At 38.7% G+C, this 8,008-nt stretch overlaps 1 non-coding gene across 1 annotated transcript; it reads left to right on the forward strand.

The window, feature by feature from the left end:
• The first annotated feature begins 2,839 nt into the window (after positions 1-2,839).
• LOC118491910 lies at positions 2,840-2,945 on the forward strand. The gene has a single exon (XR_004892355.1). It is a non-coding gene; the product is annotated as a small nucleolar RNA R71 (small nucleolar RNA).
• Positions 2,946-8,008: the final 5,063 nt, after the last annotated feature.

Below are 8,008 nucleotides of genomic sequence, written 5' to 3' on the forward strand. Positions count from 1 at the left end.
ATATAGGCATCTAATTTCGTACGTAATAGCAACATGCTATTTCGTGCGAAATACCAAACTTTGATTTCGTGCGAAATAGCCATGTGCTATTTCGTGCGAAATCACTACAAAACAACATAAATTTACATTTTGACCCCTGAAAACCCTACTACAAGCTACCGACATGACCTAGACTTTAGACGTAGGCTATAGACATTATGCACCAACAATACTTTTGGGTTGGTTTCTACCAAAACAACACAAACATTATTCACAAAACTCTTTTTTTGTTGTTTTCCTCTTTTTTTCTTTTTCTTTTTTTTTTCAAAACTCATACATTGTCATTCATGGTTGGTCTTACACAATTCATATCGGGTGGACAAACGAAGGGTAAATAGGCTCAACAGGGCTACTAAGGGAAGTGGTATTAACATAACAAACACAAACACGAGGGGGGTAACGAGAAATCCTAATGCCTTTATCTAAACCACAGTCTCGGCACGTATCAAAGCACACAAGTTCTAACGCAGAATAACATGTGCCCTATACTCATCAAAATAATTCATCATATAACTCATTCTATCAATTCTACAGGCTCAGGATCTCGCCAAGAAAAGGTAAAAAGGGATACCGACATGTAGCATATGCAATTTAAAACATGTTACCCCTAGATAGACATCTCTTTTCATCTTATTTTCTAAACCTTTGCCAGACATACGCTCATGAAACTTAAAGGGACAACCATGACAAGGGACTAGTTTAGTCTACTACCGGTAAGGAACCCATTAGTGATTGAAACATTAGGTTTTCATGTCCAATTAGTTTAGTCAACTACCGGTAAGGAACCCATTAAAATTTTCAAAATTTCCAATTTTTTTCAATTTTCATCGATTTCAATCACTTTTCAATCTCTTCAAGCTTTATCCACGAATCCATCCCAGGTTTCCACATCCTCACACTTGAGGTACATTTTCCCCAATGTATAGTGCTTTTAAAACTAGCCCGGGAATACCAACCAAACAAACCAATAAGCAGCTAACTCTGAACACAATTAAAGAAAACACATTCCCTAAACAAAACAAAGTTTCACACCACCAACTACAACAAAACACACCAAAAATAAAGCAAGATAGATAAACACATGCACCTGATCATGTGTCTATAATGAGGAGGCTGTTGTGCTTTAACCAGAATAGACGCATTCTATAGATTCTTTGATATCTCACTGGGGATGTTGCAAAACATCCCCACACTTGAATCATTGCATCCGTGATGATTGAATCATGAACCTATCAAAACACAACCACACCAAAACGAAATCAAACAAAGTACATTACTCTACATCCTCGGGCTGCCTCCTGAGAGCGCTAAGTTTTAGGTATTCAGCCAGACCGTACCTGATGTTCAAGGTGGTTCAGCTGCACGCTTACTTCCCCACTTATCTCCATACATCTCCATCCAGTCTTTCGGGAGGGTCATAACTTCACTTTGGTTGGGGCCATGCTCAACTTGGTCACCCCATCTAAACCCACCATCAGGTGGTTTTCCTTCACCAACTGGCCTTCTCACACTTGACTTCTTTACCCGATGTCCACTTGCCTCTAACCTGTCCTTGGTCACACTTGAAACATGTTCATTAGTAGCAACTGTGTGACAAACATCATTAACAAGATCGTAAGAAATAGTTTTTAAAAACACATTAAAATACAACTTACGATTCTTGTAACTCATAGTAACCATTCCGTTTCGACAATCGATCTGGTCGTTCGCGGTATATAGGAATGGGCGGCCCAAAACTACTTGTGGCTGCTCGTATGTGGTCGATGGTGCATAATCGACTACCATAAAGTCGACCGGGTAGTAAAACTCGCCGAGTTGGGTGACCACATCCTTCACAACCCCCCGTGGTTGTTTCAAACTCGCATCTACGAACATGGCCATGCTATCGCACGCTTGCAGCAGACCAAAATCATATTGGTCATACAAGCTACCGGGTAATACGCTCACTCCTGCTCCATAATCCAGCAATGCCTTGTGGATTTTGAACTTTCCAACTCTGATGGGGATAAACGGTTCCCCCAAATCAATTCCGCTTCCTTCTGCAGCTGCTTCACTTAAACCTGCAATTACATGAGAAGCAGACAAATCGTTATCATAACAAATATTTTTAGAAACCAGATTTACCCCACTAATCAATGTGTTCCGTGCATTCTTGGGGTTCGTCTGGGTATCACTCGGTAGCTTCCCTTGCTGCTTCTTCAACTCGGCTACTTCACTCGCTAGCTGCCCCATCTGTGTGGTCAATGATTGGATGGCCTTATCACGAATTTCATCTTTTTGAGCCCGTAAATCATCCATCTGACCTCTCTTTTGCATCTCCTGCTGCATGGCTCTCATTATCTCCATCATCTCACTACTACCCCCACTACCCTGCTGGTAGTTTCTTTGATAACTGAAGTTATTACCGCCTTGATAATTATTCTGATTGCGGGGTTGGTAGTTTATGTTGTTACCTTGGGAACACGAATATCTGTTCCCATTGCCCTGCAGCATATTCATATCATCTTGTTTACCCATGCCGGGGCACTGATCAGCTATGTGCCCCAGATCTCCACAATGACCACACACCGAGTATTGTCCCCCGGTCTCAAGTGTGTGCTCGACTGCCCTCACCACTGGTTGACGACCTCTTCTCGACGATTGTGCTTTTCATTTAGAGGTACGTGCGTTTTTCTCCAAGTAATCCCAATCCACATGCTCGTAATTTGTACCAAATTTACCGTTCGATATCGAGCTAAGATCTCTCGCATCCTCATCTATTAACCCCTCATGGAAAGCATTAAGCAACTCCCACAGTTGTATACCATGATGTGGGCAATTCTTAATCATCATTTTGAACCGCTTAAACACTTCATGGAAAAGCTCACCAGCTTGCTGTTGGAAGTTCCGAATGTCTTTCCTAGCGTTGTGGGTTCATTGAGGTTATAAAATTCATCAAGGAAGAGCTGTTACATATTGGGCCTTGTAAAGATTGAAGTAGATGGTAATGAGTAGAACCACTGCTGAGCCTTATCCTCGAGTGTGAATTGGAAAAGAATCAATTTCACATCACCCGCTGTGAAACCATGACCCCCGATAGTATTACACCGCGCATCATATGTGGCGATATGCAGATACGGCTCTTCATGTGCTAGACCATGATATTTGGGTAAACTGGAGATCGACTGTGCTCGTACCTCGAATGATCGACCTCCTAGTAATTGAGGAATTACAACTGGTGATGGGTTGTTAGCAATCGCGGGCTTGAAATGACTCTTAACACCCCGCACCGGTGGTCAGTCAACTCTTTTTGGAATGCCCTCAAAATTGTTGACCGGTGGAGGTAAATTCCTTGGAAAAGGCCTCTGTTGAACCGACATTTGTTGCACCGGTGGCGAAGGCCTTCCCGGAATTGGTTGTTAATTAATCAGATTCGGTTGCTGAAACTGCTGTTGATATCCAGTTATACTCGGATTTCCTCGTTCTAATACTCTCGAGCCCATATTTCCTTCGTAATTACCCAATAGCATTCCTTGCCGCTCACCTTGATTACCGTAACAATCATACTCATCGTAACCATCCCCAAATTCCCTTAAACTTTTCCCCTGCTCAAATATTGAAGGTCTGAAAGAGAACCGTAACAATCATACTCATCGTAACAATCATACTCATCATAACATATGGTGAGGAATGTTGGATGTTAGAGGTTTGGATGAATGTTGGGTGTTGAAAGGATATTGGCTGAGTTGTGCAGGGTGGCATATTGTCTAAATTAGAGAACGGTGGTGGTGGCATAGGTGGAACTAGAGTAGTAGTAGTGGTTGTGGCTTGAGTGGATTGTGGCGGTTTAGTTGTGTTAGGTGATGGCTGAGTGGGTGTTGGGGTGAACTGGTTTTGTAGAAGTAAGGGTTCGGTTGCTGAAACTTGGTCGCTTGAATATTCCATTGACTTGAGTGTCGGTGTTGGAGATTGTGCTATTCTGTTGTCTCGCTGCACAACTCGGGTGTGCTTAACGGTCCTCTCAATTTCTGGATCGTAAGGCAATGGAGATGACTTTCCTGAATGTCTCGTATGATGCATGCAACCAAAAGATTATCTGCACAAGCACAAACAAGAAAACCAGCGTAATTCTGAACTAAATGAAATAAACTCTATTTTTGAGGGTTTTTAACTATTTTTACTAAAAAGAACTTAACACTAAGCTCTCTAACCCAAACAACTCCCGCTTAACTTGATATCCCTATAATAATCATCCATGCTTGTCCCTTTTCATCGCTAAGCTCTCTAACTTCGTCGTATTATGTGTTTTACCTGTAAAATCATAAAAACTAGTAGTTATCAAACTCGCGACGCGTAATCACTTAAAACACAATAAAATACGTAACTTAACATATTTAATGCTCGTGTTTTGCACTCTCCATCATTTTGTCCTTTGACCCTAACCTACTTAGATTTTCTTGTTAAATCTGGTCACGTACAAGTCATAAGAGGGTAGTTTAGTCTTTATACATATAAAGGACAATTTTTGTAAATACTGATATATGTATAAATAGATACATATATTTATGTATGTACGTATAAAGGCCCCACTCCCACCCCTCAACATCTTCTTCCTCCTAACACCACCATCGTTTCAAGATTCCACTAAACTTCACCATCAACCCAAGGATCCAAGTTTGTATTTTTAGGATTCTTGCTAACTTATTTGGGGATTTTAACACAATTCTCATATCTTGGGCTCATCAATCACACCCAAGAATCTGTTCTTTGTAAAAAGGATAACAACTTTCCAATTTTCTTGAACAAATATTTGATTTTGGCATCTGGGTTTTTCTTTAATCCAAGATTCCTGATTTGTGTTCTTTAGATCCGTTTACAAATGTCAACAAATGGATCTCTATCATCATACTGTTGCTATATATGCGGCAGATTTATCGCAGTTCCATCTCACCGGCAAGATTCATATTCATCTTTCTTTTGCCCCAATTGCAACAGGGGATTCGTAGAACACATCGATAACCCGACCCGTTTACCTGAATCCACACTATCAGAATCTCGCCGCAGATTCACCGCAGTACCGGTTAGTATGTCGGGTTTTTTATTCGGTTCGGGTTTTGATCGGTTGTTGGATCACTTGACTCAAATTGAGGCAAATGGGTTAGCGAGGATTGATCAGAACCCTTCGGCTTCAAAAGCGGTTATCGAAGCTCTTCCGGTTATCAAAATACAAGAGATTCATGTGTTGAGCTCGAGTTCGGATGATGGAGTGAACGGTGGAAGTATATTTATTCCAGCAATCTTCGGCAGCTCCTCACGGCGGCGGAGGGCGTGGGCATTCAATGTCAACAGTCGGGCCCAAATGTGGTGAATGGAATGGAAGCAAGTTTTTTTAACAACAAATTTGGATTTTAGTTGTAGTTAAAGAAAGTTGAATGAATGGAAATTTGTTTTGTAATGTTGTTATAGATAACATACTATGTAATAACAAAGTAGATAGTATACTGTATATAATTTCAGAAAAAATATAATTAGATGGATGATTATAATCACAAATTTAATTATATATAAACTATACGTATGACTATTTTTAAAGAATAAATTACATGTTTTGTCCTTTAAATAAGTAAAAAGACTAATTACCCATGTCTAATAAGATTTAACATAAAAATTTAACTGGGTTAGGCTCAAAGGACGTAAGTTGTAACAAAATTCCCTATAAAGGGCAAAACCTGTCAAAATTCGTTGAAAAGGACACCGCCTGAAAAGTGGTATATAGATAAAGGACAAAACTTGTAATTTTTCCTATTTCTAAACCATGCTACAAACAAGTTTTAACTAACACAAATGGTTTTTGAATTTCAATAAACTCAAATGGTTTACGAAATATTTATGCAAAACTTACCGGTTTTTACAAAAACATAAGCAATTTACGAAACATGCATGAGCTACAGACTAGTGACGGGGTTGGTCCTAGTTACAATGGGACTGGGGGTCCTACATATAAACAAGGGGACTGGTTGGTCCTGCACATGAACAATGGGTCAGTGTGTCCCACCTACAACCCGTCTTCTTACATGCACCTCAAGGCCTTCATCTTAAGGACTGGATTGTCCTACATACAACTCACAGACTCATGCGGGGATGTTGTCGTTGTCATACGTGGACATTGACGGGTATACAAGTTTTATGAACACAAAACTTTACAAATACAATGTTTTACAAACATAACACTTTATATATACAAAGTTTCACAAGTACAAAGTTTTCATATAACATGCCTAGAAAAATGATTTTTATTTCGTTTTCTCAACAATATTTAAAAAACCGGTTATTCAAAAAGGTTTATATCAAATCTTTTTCAAACAAACTATGAACTCCCCAACTTTATGTTGATTTTTTCACATGTTCTTTCTCGGGTTAATTTTTAAAATTATGGCACGGTTGGAATAGGAGAACCATGTGGATTCAAGTACTTAGTGGGCGTTCACCTTCTAGAACTTTTAGCATTATTTGCTTCCGCTATGCAATGAAGATACCAGTCAGATCACACCATGTAATACCCTGATCGCGTAAAACAACAAACCACGATGGAAACATCGGGGGAGTCACGTTACAGGAATTGTTTCACAACACATGGTATTTAAAGTTTTATATTATTTAGATGATTGTTTACATTGTCTTGCAAAATGCAAATAATATACAACAATTGTCTTGCGGGTTTTAAAGTCACTAATGCCCAAATCTTCCCTATGTGAAGTATGCTCAAAATCAAACATAAGCTCCTGAAACATATGTGAAAATAAAACGTCAGCATAAAAATGCGTGTGAGTAACATGGGTTTTGTGATGAAGATTCAAGGCTTTGATTGTTAAAGACATGTTTAACTTTTTCAAAAATAGCCATGAATCATTATAAAAGTGTTTTCTTTTATGAAATCATATGAAAATCAAATGATTTTAAAGAAGTAATGTAAGGTTAACTTAATAACCAAAATATGTCATCACTTGTATAAAATATGCTATGTCTTGTATAAAATGTGTCATGTATAAAGCAATGTCTTGCGTAAACAAAATGTCATGTGCAGAGCAATGTCTTGTGTGGTAAATAAAAATCTTGTTTTAACCAGAAATAATGTCTTGAATAGCTAAATTGTCTTGTATAAAACAATGTCTTTAAATAAACAAAGGTTTTGTTTAAATCAAAAGTTATGCCTTATAAACCATTGCTTTTATTTAAAAAACAATATTAGGATTGTTGGCGAATACATTCAAGCTTTGTTGACTGTCGAATAAACCCTTATCAGGTCAAAGGTTTATCAATGTTCATCGGATTTTTTCATTTCCTAGGGTTCACTTCCAAACAAAGCTAGGAAGCGGGAACGGGATTGTCAATCCTATGGTACCATTGCATACTACCGGTCAACGTGATCAATGTTAATGAATGTATCATTGTATAATCAACGCACCAATATGTCATGAACAATGTAAGCATGTCATGAAAATGTTTTGAAACCATGTACTAGGCATGCTAGGTAAACATACGAAGTAAAAAAATGTCCATGAAATAATGTACTATATGTACTATGTAATCAAAGCATGTGTAATGTCATGAAAACAAGAAAGTAACGATAGGCACATATGCTTCACCCCAGAATATGTGAAAATGTTGTTGGTGCATACATCTGTCGACTTCGTCTTGTATCGAGTCTTAGATTACATTGTATAGATCAGGGCATGTTTTACGAGAAAATAGGAGAGTCTTAGTGATTAAGAAGCTGATTTCGCTCCTAGGATCATAGAGGTGATTTCACCCGAAATCACAAGTTGTGATTTCGCTTCTGTTGACCTGTGTCGTCTCGGGCGAAATCAGAACACTATATATAGTGTTCTCATGAGCGAAATCAGTAGAACTATTCATGTGATTCCATACCGAACTGCTGCCGGTGTGAAGACTGAGTGTAATTGTTGTCAAATCAATACAACCAGCGTTA

The sequence above is a fragment of the Helianthus annuus genome, chromosome 4 (assembly GCF_002127325.2).
Source record: "Helianthus annuus cultivar XRQ/B chromosome 4, HanXRQr2.0-SUNRISE, whole genome shotgun sequence".
NCBI classification, from domain to species: domain Eukaryota; kingdom Viridiplantae; phylum Streptophyta; class Magnoliopsida; order Asterales; family Asteraceae; genus Helianthus; species Helianthus annuus.